At 36.7% G+C, this 20486-nt stretch overlaps 1 protein-coding gene across 26 annotated transcripts in view; it reads right to left on the reverse strand.

The window, feature by feature from the left end:
* Positions 1-20486, reverse strand: part of CCNH (cyclin H) — a 375519-nt gene that overhangs the window by 142257 nt on the left and 212776 nt on the right. For 9 of the 26 annotated variants that reach the window (XR_014057582.1, XM_081503976.1, XM_081503974.1 and 6 more), the window contains one exon: positions 2990-3087. The exons of 16 other annotated variants lie outside the window; for them this stretch is intronic. The gene's annotated coding sequence lies outside the window, so the exon portion shown is untranslated. Of the gene's footprint in view, positions 1-575; positions 648-2989; positions 3088-20486 lie in introns of all 26 variants that reach the window. One more of the 26 variants, XM_081503979.1, reaches the window with a different exon arrangement.

A 20486-nucleotide genomic window follows, 5' to 3' on the forward strand; every position in this document is an offset into this window, starting at 1 on the left:
AGAAGTAAATGGGACTTTATTCCAGATGTGAATAACTTTAGAATATTTGACAATGGAGTTTATCTGACTTTTTATCTACAGCGTGTCATTGGAGGTCTTAGCTATTTTTTAAAAATTATTGCTGTTGCCGATACCAGTTGTGAGTCTCTCCCCATAAAGAATATCCACTGTCTTGACAGACCATCTCTTAGGTTTTATCTTCTGCCCAAACTCTACCATTGCTGCCAGTTGTGATCACAACATATACATATGGAAGGCAGAAAGGGGAAAGGGGGCTCTACTGACTCACTTGTGCTAAAATGAGCTCTTCAATAACTGCTCCTGCTATGTGAACTGGCTGACTTTGAGTAGGGAGTTTTCTGTCACTCTCATTGGAAGGATTCACATCTTGATTCCGGACAAATATTCCATATGTGAAGCTTGATGCAGTTGACAGGGATCAACAGAGTTTTACTTAAATAAAGATAGTATTAAAGCAAACCCCAGAGAAAAATTATCTCGACCAATTATATTTCTACATGGCTAAAGAGAACATAAATATTTTATATAAACACAACACCCGATTTGTCACTTACTTTTGGTATACTTTTGGGCAAATTATGTAACCTTTATGTGCCTCAGGTCTGCTTTTTATAATGTTCCCAGTGCTGTGAAATTTAATTAGTTGACATATGTAACAAGTAATTAGAATCACGCCTAGCAGAAATGTGCTCTAAATTATCTTCTATTATTCTTCATATCTCACCATTTTAGGCTAAACAAATATCTTTGCATTTGTCACTGTTGATACAGATGCAACACTGACATTTTTTTTAAATGTCATTTTAAAATTTTGAAACAATCTCAAACTTATGCAAAAGTTTCAAATGCAATAAAAAAAAATAACGTTGCCCCTGGATCATTTGAGAATCATTTACCACCTTGAGACTCCAAATACTTTAGTGTACATTTTCTGCAAACAAATACATTCTCTAGTATAACCACAACACTACCATCAGTATTAAGACATTAATACTGATACTTATTATAATATAAAGCTCAGACTCCAATTAAGTTTCACGTGTTACATTTAGCTATCTTGCCTTCTTCTGTCTAGACCACTTTCTTAGTCCTTCCTTGGTTTTTGTGACCTTAACACTTTAGGATATTATAGAAGCATTATCTTGCAGAAGGTCACTCAGTTTGGTTTTGTCTGACATTCCCTCATGATTTGATTCAGTTTATACATCTTTGGCAAAGTATCACAAAAGTGATGCTGCGTTCTCATCACTGCTTCCTATAAGGTGGTGCACAAACGTCAATTTACCTTGGTATTCTAATGTTTCCTTTCCTCCCTTAAGATGATATTTGGATCTCCATTTTCAAGTTACTCCCTTAAATGCTGTAATTAATAAGTACCTGGGGGGACAGTTTGTGAAGGTGGATACTTTACAAAAGCTTTCAATTTATTCATTCATCAGAATGGACTATGGTTTCCTATTTTATTCAATAAGCTACAATCTATTAGTGTCATATTTATTAGGTGCCATATTATCCAAAATTTGGCACTGAGAGCTCCTTGAAGCTGACTCCTGTTCTCTTTCTGACATGACCCCTCTATTCCCTGAACACTTCTTTCTTTCCCAGCAAAACAGAATGTTTCAGACACATCTATATTTTCCTGTCCCAGCCCTGGAAACAGACATTTCTTTAGGAGCCCAGGTTCTTCCCATAAGTAGATAATGATGTTCAAAACCAAGATCTGATGCTACCTATGCTCACTGCTTTGTTTTTATTTTCAAACTAGTTTCAGGCCTTCTTAGGGGAGAGAGCTAAGGATATGTGTAAATAATATCACATAAAAATACGTATATATTTATTTCTATCTCTATTTTTATATTTGAAAACCAGTAGTTCACTGTTATCTGATTCCAGATCAACAGCACAGAGTTCAATACAATTTTGTCCCTTTTTATATTTGTGATTCCTTTTTTCTGACAGTAAGAAATGTGGTTATTTGTATTGATCACTCCCTTGTATGGACCCTGTGTCCCCACCTCATCCCACTGGCTCTGACATCCTGCTTGGATGCCCTCCTTACTCAACTCTGGTTTCAATCCCCTGAGCTGCTCGGCACTACTGTACAGGAACTCTCTTCACTCCACCTGGGCCCTGAACTCACTCTGGACCAATTTCCCACCCCATGCAGATTCCCTCTTGGTCTCATTTGGACTTTGATTCTCCACCCTGGGCCTTCGCCTCTCACTCTCACCACATATAGACCACCTAATGGCTCTAGTACTGAATTGTCCTGCAAGGGAAAAGGTAAGAGACGGGGAGGTTCTGAGAGGGCTTTGGCCAAAAGAAACCGATGTGGGGGAGCTGTAGTAAACAGAATGATTATGGATGAAATCATTCACTTCTTACAGCTTGTGGTTGCGTATCCACTCCTATATGGTCACTGGCACCCTATATGGTCACTGTCCTCAACGTTCAGGGCCTGTACCCGGTTGGAAACATCCATGAACCAGCTAAGTCTGGGCTCTAGTTTTATTTCTCTCTTTTTTCTTATAGCCATAGATTTCTGATGTTTTTATGTATGAACTTTATCATGCACTTAAATATTTCTTGTTATTATGTGTCCAGCCTATCTATGAGTTGGTAATGAGAAAAATTTTATTTGTATAAGTTTAGCCCATCATGTTGCCAGACTTTCTTTGAATACAACTTTTAAACATTTTTTTTCCTGTCAGATTCATGTGACCACTTTCTAAAATATATCCAAAGGGCAGAAATAGAAGATGACAGATGTCTCTATTTAGTATTTATCAAAAATGTTTCTAGCAGTTACTATATTTAGGACAGTTATCATAAGAGTAATTTAGCTTAAAGTGTTCTCTCTTAAATGAAATGACCCAGTGTACTATGTTAATGGTACACTTCTCATTATAGTTTATGAATCTGTATTGAATAATACTGTGAAATATTAAAATAGCAGGAGGGTGCCTACCTCCATGTCCAGGCTCTTATCCGGGCAAAGTAGTCATGGGCAAGAGGAGCCAGAGAGCAGAGAGAAGTATGGCATTGTAGTTATTTACATTTCAACATCTGTGGTGTAAATTTAAGGAAGAAAAAGAGGCAGTTATACTCTGTGATAGCTGCTTAGACGTCTCCTGACAGAATGGGGATAACTGACTGTTACAACTGAATTTCTGAAATCTTATTGAGTCAGAAATGGCAGTCCATTCTCTGCCTGAGCAAGGCCACCCAGCACTAGGTAAGTCATGTGGTGATAAGTCAGACCTTGCACAGCCTCCAGGCTCCATTCACATGAATGCTGTGTCCTGTCTATGTTAAGGTCTGCAAAGGTCCTTCCTGAGGCTGTGTCATGAGGACTCATGAGTTCCTCTTCTGATGGTCCAAGACCATTTAAGGGTCAGCCTTCAGATGCTTCTCAGATCAGAGAAGCGGAGGCCAGCTCCCAGGGACGTTCGTTTAGGTTGAATACCACACAAGAAGCCATGCCTAAGGGTGCACTGGACACCTGGTACATGACTCTACTAGTTAGAAAATATTTGCACTTGTCTTATGGCTTTTGTTGTCTCCACAATAAGCTATTTGTACATTATGTAAGTTTGTAAATTTGTATATCTCCATATATAGACTATTTGTAAGTTTGACAATCTTACAGTAGATGGCAGTAGAGTGTATTATTCTAACAAATTTGGCATATTAGGATAATTTTATGACAAATGAAAATAAAGTATCTTTTTCTAATAGGGTTGATATTTCTATTTTTTTCTGGAGGAACATACTCAGTAACTGAAATAAATTTCTGATATAACAACACTTTGGTAAAGAGCTTCTGCTCCTTTTCCCACTGATACTCAGATTGGTATCTTAAAATAAAACAAACATAGAAGAAACTTTTTTGCATAAATGTAGTGGCTAATTTGACATTTTGTATTTCAATTAATATTATCTGTCATTTGTTGACTGTTAAGTCCCCATTTAAAATTCTTAAGTACCTCCATTATGGCATAAATTACTATGTAATGTATATATATTTATCATTAATAATCCAAAATGTAAGTATCAGATAGATATAAATTAAGGATTGAAAAATACTTCGATAATTATATTATAGAAATTGTTTATGTTTAATATGGGAGTTTCATCAGTATAGAAATTAACTTGATTAAAACACAGCAGCTTAATTAGGTCCCATTTGTTTATTTTTGTTTTTATTTCCATTACTCTAGAAGATGGATCTAAAAAGACGTTGCAATTTAAGTCAAAGAGTGTTCTGCCTATGTTTTCCTCTAGTTTTATCATATTCAGTCTTACATTTGGGTCTGTGACAAAAGCTTTTGCTCAGCAAAGGAAACGATAAACAAAATGAAAAGACAACCTACAGAATGGGAGAAAGTATTTGCAAATGATGTGACCTTCAAGGGATTAATTTCCAAAATATACAAACAGCTCACACAACTCAATATAAAAAAAAAAGAAACACCTCAATCCAAAAATGGGCAGAATATCTAAACAGACATTTCTCCAAAGACATATAGATGGCCAAAAGGCACGGGAAAAAATCCTCAACACCGCTAATTATTAGACAAATGTAAATTGAAACTATAATAACATGTCACCTCACTCTGATTAGAACGGTCATCATCAAAATGTCTACAAATAAATGCTGGAAAGGATGTAGGTAAAAAAGGAACACTTTTACACTGTGGGTAGGAATGTAAATTGGAACAGTCACTATGGAGAACAGTATGGAGGTTCCTTAAAAAATTAAAAATAGAGCTGCCATTCAATCCTGTAATCCCACTCCTAGCCATTTATCTGGTGAAAACATGAAAACATATATATATATAATGCAAAGATACATATGCACCCCATGTTTGTTGCAGCACTATTTACCACAGCCAAGATATGGAAGCAACCTGTGTCCATCAACAGATGAATGGATAAAGAAGATGTAATACTCACACAACAGAATATTACTTGGTCATAAAAAAGAATGGAATAACTATTTGCAGCATCCTGGATACACCTAGAGATTATCACAGTAAGTGAAGTAAGCCAGACAGAAAGCCAAGTATCATATCACTTATATGTAGAATCTTTAAAAAAAAAACATACAAATGAACTTGCTTTCAAAGCAGAAAAGAGAATCACAGACATAGAAAACAAACTTAGGGTTACCAAAGGAAAAGGGGGGAAGAAATAAATTAGGTTGCAATTAACATAAATACACTACTATATATAAAAGAGATGGCTTTTCTGGTGGCTCAGACAATAAAGAATCTGCTTGCATGTGGGAAACCTGGGTTCGATCCCTGGGTTGGGAAGATACCCTGCAGAAGAAAATGGCAACCCACTCCAGTATTCTTGCCTGGGAAATCCTATGGATAGAGGAACCTGGCAGGTTACAGTCTATGGGATCGCAGAGTCAGAGACAACTGCGAAACTAACATTTTCACTTTCATATAAAATAGATAACCAACAAGGACAATAGCAGGGGAAACTATACCCAGAGATGACTCTACACATGAGCATCACCAGATGGTCAGTACTGAAATCAGACTGACTATATTCTTTGCAGTCAAAGACGGAGAAGCTCTATACAGTCAGCAAAAACAAGGCCTGGAGCTGTCTGCAGCTCAGATCATCAGCCCCTTATTGCACAATTCAGGCTCAAATTGAAGAGAGTAGGGAAAAACCACTAGGCCATTTAGGTATGACTTAAATCAAATCTCTTATTATACAGTGGAGATGACAAATAGGTTCAAGAGATTAGATCTGATAGACAGAGTGCCTGAAAACTATTGATGGAGATTCGTAATATTGTATAGGAGGCAGTGATCAAAACCATTCACAAGGAAAAGAAATGCAAGAAGGCAAAGTAGTTGTCTGAGGAAGCCTAACAAATAGCTGAGAAAAGAAGAGAAGCAAAAGGCAAAGGAGAAAGGGAAAGATATACCCAAGTGAATTCAGAGTTCCAGAGAATAGCAAGGACAGATAAGAAGACCTGCTTAAATTAACAATGTAAATAATTGAGGAAAACAATAGAATGGGAAAGACTAGAGATCTCTTTAAGAAAATTAGAGACACCAAAGGAAAATTTCATGCAAAGATAGGCACAACAAATAACAGAAATTGTAAGGACCTAACAGAAGCCAAAGAGATTAAGAAGAGGTGGCAAGAATACACATACGAACCATACAAAAATCTCTTAAAGACCCAGATAATCACGATGGTGTGGTCACTCACCTAGAGCCAGACATCCTGGAGTGTGAAGTCAAGTGGGCCTTAGGAAGCATCACTATGAACAAAGCTAGTGGAGGTGATGGAATTCCAGTTGAGCTATTTCAAATCCTAAAAGATGAGGCTGTGAAAGTGCTGCACTCAATATGCCAGCAAATTTGGAAAACTCAGCAGTGGCCACAGGACTGGAAAAGGTCAGTTTTCATTCAAATCCCAAAGAAAGGCAATGCCAAAGAATGTTCAAATTACCATACAATTGCACTCATTTCACATGCTAGCAAGATTATGCTCAAAATCCTTCAAGCTATGCTACAGCAGTATGTGAACCAAGAACTTCCAGATTACAACTGGATTTAGAAAAGGCAAAGGAACCAGAGATCAAATTGCTAACATACACTGGATCATAGAAAAGCAAGGGAATTTCAAAAAAACATCTACTTCTGCTTCCTTGACTACACCAAATCCTTTGACTGTGTGGATCACAACAAGCTGTGGAATATTCTTAATGAGATGGGAATATCAAACCATCTTGCATTCCTCCTGAGAAACCTGTATGCAGGACAAGAAGCAAATACCAGACCACATTACTGGCATCCTGAGAAACCTGTATCTCAGGATAAGAAGCAACAATTAGAACTGGACATGGAACAATGGATTGGCTCAAAACTGGGGAAGGAGTACATCAAGGCTGTATACTGTCACTCTGCTTGTTCAACTTATATGCATGTTACATCATTCGAAATGCCAGGCTGCATGATTCACAAGCTGGAATCAAGATTGCTGGGAGAAACAACCTCAGAAATGCAGAGGATACCACTTTAAGGGCAGAAATTGGGGGAACTAAAGAGCTTCTTGATGAAGGTAAAAAGTAGAAGAGTGAAAAACCTGGCTTAAAACTCAACATTCAAAAAATGAAGATCATGGCATCTGGTCTTATCACTTTATGGCAAATAGATGGGAAAATGTGCAAACAGTGTCAGATTTCATTTTCTTGGGCTTCAAAATCAATGTGGATGTTGACGACAGCCATGAAGTTAAAAAGATGCTTGTTCCTTGGAAGAACAGCTATGGCAAACCTAGACAACATATTAAAAAGCAGAGATATAACTTCCCCAACAAAGGTCCATCTAGTCAAAGCTATGGTTTTTCCAGTAGTCATTTGGATGTGAGAGTTGGACCATAAAGAATTCTGAGCGCTGAAGAATTGATGCTTTTGAACTGTGGTGTTAGAGAAGACTCTTGAGAGTCCCTTGGGCAGCAAGGAGATCAAACTAGTCAACCCAAAAGGTAATAAATCCTAAATATTCATTGGAAGGACTGATAACTGAAGCTCCAGTAATTTGGCTACCTGATGCAAAGAGCTCACTCATTGGAAAAGACCCTGATGATGGAAAAGATTGGGGGCAAGAGGATAAGCGGACAACAGAGGATGAGATGGCTGGATGGCATCAATGACTCAATGGATATGAGTTTGAGCAAACTCAGGGAGATAGGTGAAGGACAGAGAAGGAAGCCTGGCATCATGCTGCAGTTCATGGGGTCACAAAAAGTCAGAAAGGACTTAGCAACTAAACAACAACCAAAAAATATAGCAAAAGAACTGAAAAAAATATATATGCAATAACTGAATCATTTATATAAAGAATATATATATATGAATCACTGTGCTGTATACCTGAAACTAACACAACAATGTAAATCAACTATACTTCAGTTTAAAAACTTGTATGTAGTTTGGTGTTTTTCTACATTCATGAAATAAAAAAATTCAGCAGCTTAATATATTTTATTTTTAAAAGCTATAAGTTCAAAGATAAAACACTAATTTTTATTTTAAGAGTATTATGGCCTTTCTGTGTGGTCCACAGACGAACAAGACTGGCACCATGTGAAGTTAGAAATGCAGAATCTCAGGCCCTGAAACAATGAACTACATTTTAACAGGATCCCACGTGGCTTACATGCATATTAAGGTTTGAGAAGCAGCACAGTTCTAGATGACATAGATAATTTAAAGAATTACACAAAAATTATATAATACGGCTATGTAAAAATTTACATCTTAACACTTAACAATGAAATAGTAAAGGAATGTGGTATTGATGGAACATGAACATTTGAGGAATTTTAAAACCTACAGTTGTTTTCTAAAATGTGGTATGATTCCTGTTGAAATACTGCAGCAGTAATCATTTAAAAGACAAAATTTCTAAACACCTTCAGTTTTCAGTATCTATTCGACTACTCGAATATCATTTCTCATTGGAGAATGTTACATCTCAAAAGTACAAATTATTAAGAACTTAAAGCCATTAATGTCTAAGACAATGTTTCTGTGTAGTTACATTTTCTATAAAAATGAAGATACTGGGACAAATAAGCATCAAAACTGCCACAAAGAATATTGCTACCATGAAAGCAAGAGAAATGAATATTATACAACAAATTATATCTTAATGACATGGCTCTTAACTTAATTTTCTTTTACCTTAGATTTAATTATTTGATTTGTGTAATTTATATGGAATATGTTTGTTGTCAACATTGCAAGCTAAATAATATACTCCTCTAAACCTTCTTTACTGAGGAAAGAATACTTATATTCACACAGAGATTCCGTAAGTGTTAGCAGTAGATAGAGAGAACCAGTTGATCGTAGTTGGGAAAAGGAAACTCCTTGACATGGCCAGGGTCAAAGCGGAGGAACTAAGCCTGTGATTTCTCTCTGGCTGAGATGGTTGTAGCCCCAACCTCTTTCAATAGCATTAGTGTAGTTCATTAATTTACCCTATGATTACTGTTTTCTTGCTCCAGGATTGTTAATGCAAGTTTCTAAGACAGTCACTTTTCTATCTTTTTGTTGTTTTTCCTCTCTGTGATTGTTCTCACTTATAAAAACCAGTTTTTTCTGAAATCAATTGCATAAAACAACATTTATTCTAACTGATTTCTAACACCACTTTAATCTCTTTAATACTGTGTGTGTGTTTTGCTTTTTACTTTTATTTTAGGAACTTGGTTCCTAAAGGTACTAGGTCATTTTTATTTCAGGTGCTTTTGAAAATCATGCTGGGCATTTTAATGTCAGCCTATGCATTTTTTTTTTTTAAAGTATGCCTATAGCCTTTCTTAGGCTCACTAAGAAAAATGAATAAAATGACAAAGGGCTTTAAAAAAAATCTTAATAAGCAGAGTGCAGATTTATCATATGGGGAACCTGCTTCGCAGGAATGCAGCGATACATGTCCATTGGTCAGTCTTACTCTCATGAGGCAAACTCCATTACTTGCTGTGAGCAAGAAAAAGGTTACCTGACCCAACTGGAGAGTATTAGCTTTTTTGTTCAGCTATGAAAAAATTGCTTTGCCACTTAGGTCAGCATCATGATGTAAATCTTAATGAAAGTTTCTGAGATGTGAGAGTAAATCAAGCTGTTTGGCCACCTTGATGCTCTTTTAATCTGCCTTTTTTTTTTTTTTTGCTTTATTTCCTTCTGTCGGAACACAGATCTCAATGCAGACCCATCTGCAGAGTAATTGTCACTCCACCCAGCCATCTTGGCCCTTTTGGCACCCAAGGCTGAGGATACTGGAGATTCACGCATTAGTTCTCTTTCTTTGTGGACTAAGAGGAAAAAACAAACAAACAAACTCCATTTCTTTTGTTTCACTTGAGATTTTTAAAAAACTTTTATTTGGGATCCTATGTCTCTTGCACAATGAAAAATTGAATGAGACTGCTATTATGAAAGAAAAGTTATCTGGATTATTTTAATGGATGAGTAGGGAGCACAAAGATCCTAAACAAACTAGATTGTTTTCCTGATTCCTATGATCTTTATAGGAATAGCTATTGAACTAGACTCTGCTTTTTATCATACTTACTTTAAAACACAGTAAGGCACTTAAATAATCCAGGTGAAATTAAATAATCTAGGTGAAAACAAGCATATTGTATGGAAAGAATACAATATGCTTGTTTGGAATGATTTATGCATTCATTGAATCAACCATATCAACCACTACTCACTGAATGTCTATTCAATTAGTATAAACATGTCAAGTCCTTTTCTTGGTACTGAGGACACTGATGAATAAGTCATACAAGGACTTACTCTCATGTAAATCATGTGACAAGAGTGGAAGAAAGAAAATAAATAAGATAATTTTTGTGGTAAACAGCACTAAGCACCATGAAAACAATGAAACAGGATTCTATGAAGGGATAACTTGGGGGCGGGGATCAAAAATTTCATTGGCTGGTCAGAGAAAACCTCATTGAGGATATGACGATTTTGGTTGAAGCATGAATGACATAAAATAACCAGCATTAGGACAGTCTTCGGGTAGAGAATTTCAGTCAGAGGGTGTAAGAAGTACCAAGGCTTTAAGGTAAGAATAAACTTGGAGGAAGACAAATAGATGTGGAGTCCAAAAGATAAGAGGGAAATTTCTGGATTATTCAGGGCCTTGTAGGCTCCATGAGAAGAAATTTGATTTTTTCCAAGAGCAATGGGATGCTAAAGCACAGGCGTAAGTAGTGTTGTGACATGGTCTACTTCATACTTTAAGAAGACCACTTTGGATATATTCTAGGAGTAAAAGAGCATGAAACTGCAAATCAGGAAGTCATTGGGGTTACCCAGATGAGAGATGATAATGACTCTATCTAAGAGTGGAGATGAAGGAGGTGGACTCTTTGTGGATACATTCTTTTTTAGTTAATTAATTTTTTAATTGAAGGATAATGGCTTTACAGAATTTTGTTGTTTTCTGTCAAACATCAACAGGAATCAGCCATAGGTATACACGTATCCTCTCCCTTTTGAACCTCCCTCTTATCTCCCTCCCCATTCCATCCCACTAGGTTGACAGAGAGCCCCTGTTTGAGTTTCCTGAGCCATCCAGCAAGCTCCTGTTGGCTCTCTATGAGCCAATGGGACATACTAATAGACTGGATGTGAGGGATGAAGAAAAAGAAATAATTGTTGACTTGAGCAATTGCATGGATCTGACCTCATGCACTGATCTAGGAGAGATTGCGAGGGGAAGAGTTTTCTGGAGAAAATTCTAGGATTTGATTAACTGTGAGAGGTCAATTATATATCAAGTAAAGAAATCAAGCAGGCAAATGGATATACAAGTTAGGAGATTGAGGGCAGTTAAGGCTGGAGATAAATAATTTGGAATCATCTGCATACTGATTATATCTTTTAATTGTGAAGTTTATTGGCATCCAATAAACTGAAAAATACACTGATTATTAAGAGCACAGAAGCACATTAAGAGAAGATAGAAATGCAAAAAGGCAAGTGAATGAAGTCAAGTAGATTTTAAAATGATAACAGGAAAAAATGATAGATATAAGTCACACAAAAGCAATCCAAAAAATGCATGATTGGAGTCCCAGAAAAAAAAACCTAAAACAATGAGACAATATTACTTAAGACTATAACTAAATACTTGCTTGAAGTAAACAAAATTCACTTAAAATTTCAAACTGAGGGGAACACTTTTAGCAGATAAAAACTGCCCCAGAATATTCGACACAGGCACATCAGTAGAATTATTGGACTTTAAAAAAGATTGTCTTAAAAAAACCTTACATTTATCCAAGGAAACAATGTTCAAAGCCTATGATTTTATTTTCAATCAAGAGTATTTCAAGTATAAAGGCTATGGCAAAACAGTTTTGAATATGCAAGTGCTTAGGAAATACTGCCCAAATAAACTCCTTTTGAGGAAAGTATCAGAAGGCAAAATTCAAGTAATTCAAAGATAACTGATAGAACTTGGGCACGAGGACCAGCAGTTTTTGAAACCTTCAGAAGATTTATAAACACATACTGTTTTGGTGTATGAACACAGTTAAAACTTATGGTTAAAATTTCCAAGTAGAGGGCTTCCCTGGTGGCTCAGTGGTGAAGAATCCATCTTCCAGCGCAGGAGACACAGGTTAGATCCCTGACACGGGAGGGTCCCACGTGTCGCAGAGCAACTAAGCCCGTGCTCCACAACTATTGAGACTGTGTTCTAGAGCCCAGGAGCTGCAACTACTGAGCCCAAAGACTGCAGCTACTGAAGCCAGTGCACCCTAGAGTCCATGGTCTACAACAGGAGAAGCCACTGCAATGAGAAGCGCACATACCACAGATAGAGCTGACGCCTGCTCGCTGAAACTACAGAAAAGCCCACATAGCAAAGAAGATCCAGCACAGTCAAAAATAAATAAACAAAATTATTACAAACATATTTCTGAGTAGAAGAAGAATATGATACTTATAGATGATAATTCTAGTTGTATATGTAAGAGGTCCATCACTGTTTATAAAAATTATCTACTACCATCTATTAAATTTTTGCCAATATATTTGAGTACTTCTTGGATTTACAGTATATATTAGATAACTAGAGGCCTTAGAATTTGATATATTAATTATATAAAATTTCAAAGCAACTGTTTAACTCTCTGCCTAAGTAGACTACATGCATAGGGGAACATTAATCCACAGGAGCCATGATACTCAAGATCTCATCTGTGATCTTATACACACAGTAAAATTTTAGAGTCCACTAAGTATTATGGATCTTCATTTTCATTGTGAGTCATTGGCTGAATAGAATATGACTTTTTATTTCTAACAGAAAATAATGTAAATATTTTCAAATTCACTAGGAAAGACTGAAAAATATGCAACTTGAAAGAGTTCAATTATGCAAATTGCTACATTTATAAACAATAATATATTCTTCTTTACTATTTCTTACTGCATGACAAAACACAATAAACCAAACTTTGAAAAATGATCTAAAATGATACTCAAATATAATAATACTCAAAGCAATAACTATATTTATTTAATCAATACCAAAATTAAAAATGTTTTAAACTCAGAAAAAAATCAATTAAGGTCTGTTTAACATTTTGGAAACAAATATAATTCTATCAACAAGTAACACTTTTGGGCCAATGTCATGTCAAAATGCCCAAAGTGATACCAACATGATTTAGAGTAAGAAGCTCTTTGAAATGTTAACATAATCTTGACATCATCATAGAATGTTGGATATATCTATTTCTTCACTTAATGCAACTAAGATTAATAGTTTCACATTTTGTGGAAAGCTTAAAATGATTCAAAAGTCAGTGTCCTATATTATGAAAGATAAGTATGAAGAAGGATTTGGGGAAGGAGCTTGAGCTAGGAATTATTTGTTACTTAACGTGATTGTGAAAGTTTGTTTTATTTAATTATTCAACATTTATTCAAATAGGCTGTTTCTGCCTGTCCCATCCTGGCTAAAGCCATGTGCCTAGCTATTTTATGTCCTTATTGTCTTCCTTTTAGGATACCTCTTACTCTGACCTGTGGTTTCCTACTTCTGTGGTAAAGAGAAAGAAATTATCATCTATATTTAGCCTTGCTGTTTCTATAGACTGGGAATAGATTCTGCCTCCAGCAAATCACATGTTATAAAGGATGAAGTTATGAAATTAATATTTTAAAAAGGACAACCAATATAATCTACAGAAAAATGTAAAAGAGGTTTAGAAAGAAGTTGTAATATATTTGCTCTCTGATAGAAGAAGCTATAAATGATGCTGACACTTTAGTCTCTGGTCAGAGATGAACTATAAGCATGAATTCGGAATAAGATACGGAAAGTCTGCCACCTGGTAAGTCACCTTGGGTCATGTCCAATAGAATACTAAAACCTGAAGTTAGAAGTGCACATCAGAACATGTTTATTTATTTATTTATTGAATCTAAACAAAATCACACTTCATAGGTACTATCAGGGAGCCACCCGCTCCTGGCTAAAGATTGAAGAATGAATGGTTCAGTTCTCCAAAAGCCACTGGGAAATGTCAGCACCATCTAGTTAATGAATTCCTGATTTGTTTGGCATTTGCACTTTCTTAAGAAATTGCTGATGTGTTTAGACTTCTTCTTTTCCTCAGCAGCAGTGAAATTTGTTGATTATGATGGCCTTATATAACATCATCCAGGCATAAAGCTAAAAGATTACACATTAAAAAGAAACAGGCCTGTTTATTACCAAGCATTGTGCTCTCTCATATGCATATCTCTGTTCCTCAGTCTTTGACCAGGGTGCTTTGTGGGAAATGCTTTGTTAAAAGTATTTCCATGGCAGGCCTCCACTCATGAAAATGTCATTTTCTCTGCCTGGTTGTGATACGAAGTCTTTTTCACCTATTGAAACCTGTTAAATTTCCTTCAAATATTTTTGTTTAACTCAGAAAAACAGGTAGTGAAGGACCATTTAGAAACATGTAGATTTAACGAGGAATTGATGTTTGTACTTAAAAACATATTTCAAAGAAACTTGCCTCTGTATAGCTGAATAAAAGCCTGCCATCTTTACAGATTTCATTCGACCAGGTCAAACAATCGACTGTCTGTATTCCACATCATTTTCCCTTAAATTCTTTTAACCATATGTTTGTTTTAGGAGATATTCCACCAGAGGTAAGAAGTCTGCCCACTTAAGATTGGATAAGAATCAGCCTGGTAAGAATCTGTGAAGTTAAAATTATTCTATTAAAATCTTTGTTATGGCTCTAAAGGAGAAACAGAACGGGCTGAATATTTTCTGTCTAAATATTATTGCCTTGACCAGACTAGTATTGCAGGTTGTATCCTGTATTACATAGTTCTTTGAACAGTAAACTTGTTACCATGCTTCCTATTCTTATTTATTCTAAAGGGACAAAATTCCACCACTAGACAGAATCCTGCATTTGAGGACATGTTTCTACTCCCATGGATCTCCCAGGCATGTTTCATTTTGTTTTTTAAGACAGCATTTTACTCTGGCCCTCACTTGTCCTTGATCCTCATGGCTGTTCCTCTCAGTCCTCTCTTGCTCATGACCTTAGCTCTTAAACTCTTCTCCACCTCTTTCTGTAAAAATATGAATCATACAACCAGCACCCATAACCTATAAGAATAATTCTTCCCTATTCAGAGAATCATTTTTGACCAGTGAGTTTTCAAGTTAACTTGAACTTTGACAGTTTCTGCTAAAGCTCTAAAAATTTTGGTCTCTGTCTCCAAAACAGGTATCTCTCCTTTCAGAACCTTCTGATGGCTGGCATTTTGAGCACAAAGGCTGATAGCAGGATTTCTCAGTTTCTGCATTATTAACATTCTGGACTGGATAATTCTTAGTTATGGGAGTCTGTATAGGATGAGTTATAAGATGCTGAGTGACATCTCTGGTTTCTACCTCCCAGAAGCCAGTAGTACAGCCACTCCCCAACCTTCCAAGGTGGGTCACCAAAAACGTCTTCAGACACTGGCACATGTACCCTGTGCCACTGCTCACTGACCGACCCCTGCCCTGAATTGAGAACTACTGGCTTGTGCTAACAGCTGCTCTGATTAATTTCCTTCCACTGTCTTTGGTGCTGGGGTTTGGATTTGGATCAGGCTCAGGTCCTCTGCTGCTCCACATGGGCCACTCTCATCAGGACGCTGCTGGGGATCCTCTCACATCTCCCTCCTTGGAGTCTCAGTGACAGGACAGGTGAGAAAGTCATTTTTTCAGCTCCTTGTATGTAGGCAGTGATTCCCCATCAACATAGGTGAAGATGATGGCCAATCGCCCTTCTTGTATAGCTTCAACTCTTGGTCAGGGTCAGATCTGCATAATCTAAATACGGGCTTGTAAGAGGAGCCTGGCAGGCTAAAGTCCATGGGTTCGCAAAGAGTTGGACATGACTTAGCTACACACCCCCACAGACATCCACACCCACACCCACATCCACACCCATACACCCACACACACATCCTTCTAAGGAAAGACAAAAGTCCACTGAAGAATTTAGGACTGTGCAACCCTCTGATATGAATCCACTGGTTCATCTCCTTGTGAGACCCAGAAATAAAAAAACTTGGTTTAACAAGCAAAACAAATTGATTACCAAACTGATATAAGGTGTAAAGGTCAAAATTTGACTACAGATTGATATAAATACAGGATAAGGCCTCACAACTGCCTTATATACTTTCTTTTTTGATGGTCTTAAATCTTAAGTGGCAGACTTAGTCAGAAAACAGGCTGGCAGGCTATCTCTGAATTCCAACAATTTATGGATTCTTTTGAAGATATTTTGACTTAGAAAAAGGAAACTTTGCAGACCAAATTAATAGCCCTTTAGAGTCAAAAAAATTAGAAAACCTAAAGACAAGCATACCTCTATGTCTGGTCTACATAAAGATAACTGCTGATATTATAATGACAAACAACACTGGAAGAACAACCATTCTGTGTTTGAGTGATAGGTAATATCTAAAAAAGGAAAAAAAAACCTGACAGATTAATACCCTTCAGAGTAAGTAGCTGCTCTGATCTGACAACTGCCCTTAACAAAAAAGAGAAAGATTTCCTTAAACCAAAAAGATTTCTAAAACCGCAATGTTCATTTCTTGTTGATACTAGGACTACAGGCTTGTTAAAACTTAACCACTTAAAAATATAATTTATCTGAATAGTAAAAATGTTTCAGTTTTTTGTTACACCAATTATATCTCAATACAGCTGTTTTAAAAATGTTTCATTGGAGTATCTCACATACCCTTCAGACACTGCCTTCCTCTTAGCCAGTAGTAGATCTGTGCTCAGCATTCTTTAGAATGGCCTTGCATTCAGATCACTGTAACCATTTGCATCACTTGGAAAAATCAGTAATGCACATAGACAATCATTTTTCAAAGGTTTACAAAAGCAACTTCTTACTTCTTGTAATTACATAATCCAAATCTGAGAGATATCCAATTCCCTCATTATACATTCCTAAAAATACATATTTTATACATAGTCACATTTATATGAAATGTTGATCAGTTCAGTTCAGTCACTCAGTCGTGTCCGACTCTTTGCGACCCCATGGACTGCAGCATGCCCAGCCTCCCTGTCCATTACCAACTCCCGGAGTTTACTCAAAATCACGTCCATTGAGTCAGTGATGCCATCCATCCATCTCATCCTCTGTCATCCCCTTCTCCTCCTGCCTTCAATCTTTCCCAGCATCAGGGTCTTTTCAAATGAGTCAGCTCTTCGCATCAGGTGGCCAAAGTATTGGAGTTTCAGCTTCAACATCAGTCCCTTCAATCAACATTCAGGACTGATATCCTCTAGGATGCACTGGTTGGATCTCCTTGCAGTCTAAGGGACTCTCAAGAGTCATCTCCAACACCACAGTTCAAAAGCATCAATTCTTCAGCCAGACCACCTGACCTGCCTCTTGAAAAATCTGTATGCACGTCAGGAAGCAACAGTTAGAACTGGACATGGAACAACAGACTGGTTCCAAACAGGAAAAGGAGTACGTCAAGGCTGTATATGAAATGTTGATAGTCTTCTGTTCTATATGAAAGATTGAAAGTCTTGCAGAATTTATTCTCTCTCTTTGGGGACAATGTTATTATAAATGGTACAGAAAGGCCTCTAAATGTCGACTAAATATTAACTTTATTAGTCTCAAATCCATTATCTAAGTAATGACATCACATATCATGGAAAGCCTCTTTCCTTAAAAAATTAAAAGTTATTGGTGACTTTCCCAGTCAATTACCAATGTGGAGGACTCCTTGATCTCTCGGGATAAGCCAGGAACCTTATCTGAACTGGTTGTTCCTGTATTTGAACAGTTGAAAGCTGGCATGCCAGAGCCTTTACCATACTCACTAGACTGCCTTCTGTAACTTAAAAAAATTCCCCAATCACCATTAACATTTCTTCTACTTGTATATGAACTTTGGGGATTCCAACTCAATAGCACAACAGATATATTCCAGTTATCCAACTCATGCAGCTATGAATATTTTCTTACTACTGTCTGCTGTCTAGAAGACCTTCCTTGTTAAAAACTAACTGAATAATAGTAAATACTAAATACTTTGAATAATAGTAAATAAATTTTAGGTTTGGGTAATATCCCTATATTTGCCTAGTGAGAGAGATAGGTTTGTCTACTCATTTCACCAGAACAATAATTAAGGGATTCTTAACTCTTTACCTGTCACTCTTACGTTTTACTGCTTCTACCATATCCAGAACTCAGAACGAATGACATATTAAAACCGAAACTGGCAAAACTATCCAAGAAACTTCAGTTGCTGTGGCGAAAGTCTCGACTCGTAGTTCTTGCAGCCATTAAGTGCTCTCCGACAGGAATTCATAGACATATCCATGTATGAGCTGGTTGCTGAATGCCCTCCAGGGACTGCCCTTATCCTTTACTCTGTTATTTTTAAGGCTGATATGGCCAAATATTACAGAAGTTTAATGCAGTATACAAAAAGATCAAGGTATTTTTCCCAAAGACAAGCCATATAACTCCTGTGACTTTTATCCTGGAGACGTGATTTACTGGAGATGATAGCAATATAACACTGCTCTTGAAGCTCCTGGGAGGAAGCTTATCAAGTACTGTTAACCACAAATTCTGCAGTTAAACTCCAGGGAACTGACCCTTGGATTTCTGTCTCTCCATTAAAAAGACATCCTGTATTTACCTCCTAAGCTTTCATGCCAATAGGAAATTGAAAAGTGAGACTGTCTCAGGATTCTCCAGAAACAGATGGCATTTCAAAGGAGACAGGTTGGGTGATACCACATAGCCATTTACTCAAGAAGTGAGTGAAATTTAACTGCAAAGGATAAAGTGAAATTTATCCTTTATAAATAGTCTGGTCTTGATTTTTCTCTTCAGTTTCATACTCTTTCATCTTTCCTTTCCTCATTTCCTCTCTTCCTTTCAGTCTTATTTTTTGGAGGGGGGGGGCTCTTTTTCCTCCTCTATCTTTTCCTGCCCCGGCTGTTCCTCTTCTTCCTTTCTTTGTGCCCATCACAGAGAAGTCCTGATGGCAGTCATCACTAACAAGTCTGAAACCACAACTGACATGAGTGGAGTAAATCTGGAAAACTAAACAAACCAAGATACGGTCAAAATAAAAAAAAGAGACTCAATTTCCTTGTTGAGCAACAGCGGTGGGGTGGGGCAGACTAAAAGAGACTCTGAAGTTTGAAAATTTTTCCACTGTGCCCTTCACATGTCCTTGTCTTATACAACTGTTTCTCCGCACTCCCTCTTACATTTGATACTGACTGCTAATTGTTTCTTCTCACCCTACTTAAAGAACCTAAATTGCCCAACAGCTACTGCTCTCTAAGAATAATTTCTCCATCTCTCAAGAACCATATTTGACCTACTATTCCCCAAACTACCTAAACTTCAGCTGATGCTAAAGCTCCGTAACAGTACAGACCTACAGAATGTTATGTAACGATGGAAATGGTTGTCCAATATAGCAGCCTTTAGGCACACAGGACTTTTGAGCATTTGAAATGTGGCTAGTCCAACCAGGTAACTAAATTTGAAATTTTATTTTAATTAATTTAACCTTACATTTAAATAGTACATGTAATTTGTGGCTCTTGCATTCAGCAACACAGCTAAAAATTTGGCTCCTTCCTCAAGAAACCACCTGTCCAGTGTCTGACATTTAGATGAAAACCTTGCCCTTAATGGAGTCAATTTCCTTTATCAATAGCCTGTTCTTGACTTTTTTTTCAGTTTCATCCTCTTTCATCTTTCCTTTCCTCATTTCCTCTCTTCCTTTTAGTCTTTTTTTGTTGCTGTTGTTCCTTTTCCTCCTCCATCTTTGCTTTGCCCAACTGTTCCTCTTCTTACTTTCTTTGTGCCCATTACAGCAAAAGCATCTCTGCTCAGCTGTCTAACAGGAGTTATGGTGGCAAATATAACACTTCTGTGTAGAGAGGCAATAGCTAAAATATAGAGGCTTTTCTTCTTAACCTATGATACTTTAAAAGGATCCTCTGCCCCAACCCTAGCTCCATCTCAAGTCAAATCTGATCTTCATTTTGTACATCTTGTTGTCATATTCATACTATTCACTGGTCTGTCTGGCCTTTTATTACTTAACCTGAGACCGAGTCACTTATGATATTGATTACACATTTATATTAAATTATGTGTTAGTTTTATTAATAATGTGTTAGTTTTGATTTAAAAATTATTTATAGGAAAAAAACAGCTTAAACTAGTTATTGGGTATCATGTGTTCTGTCATAAATTCAAAGTTTGTTAGTGCCAACATTTCCAGATTTACAAAACACATTAAAAAAGGAAGAATAGTAAGGAGTAAAAAAACAGAATTACATTCAAAAAATAAAAATAAT

The sequence above is a fragment of the Giraffa tippelskirchi genome, chromosome 6 (genome assembly GCF_054371585.1).
Source record: "Giraffa tippelskirchi isolate mGirTip1 chromosome 6, T2T-mGirTip1v1.2.pri, whole genome shotgun sequence".
In the NCBI taxonomy this organism is placed as follows: domain Eukaryota; kingdom Metazoa; phylum Chordata; class Mammalia; order Artiodactyla; family Giraffidae; genus Giraffa; species Giraffa tippelskirchi.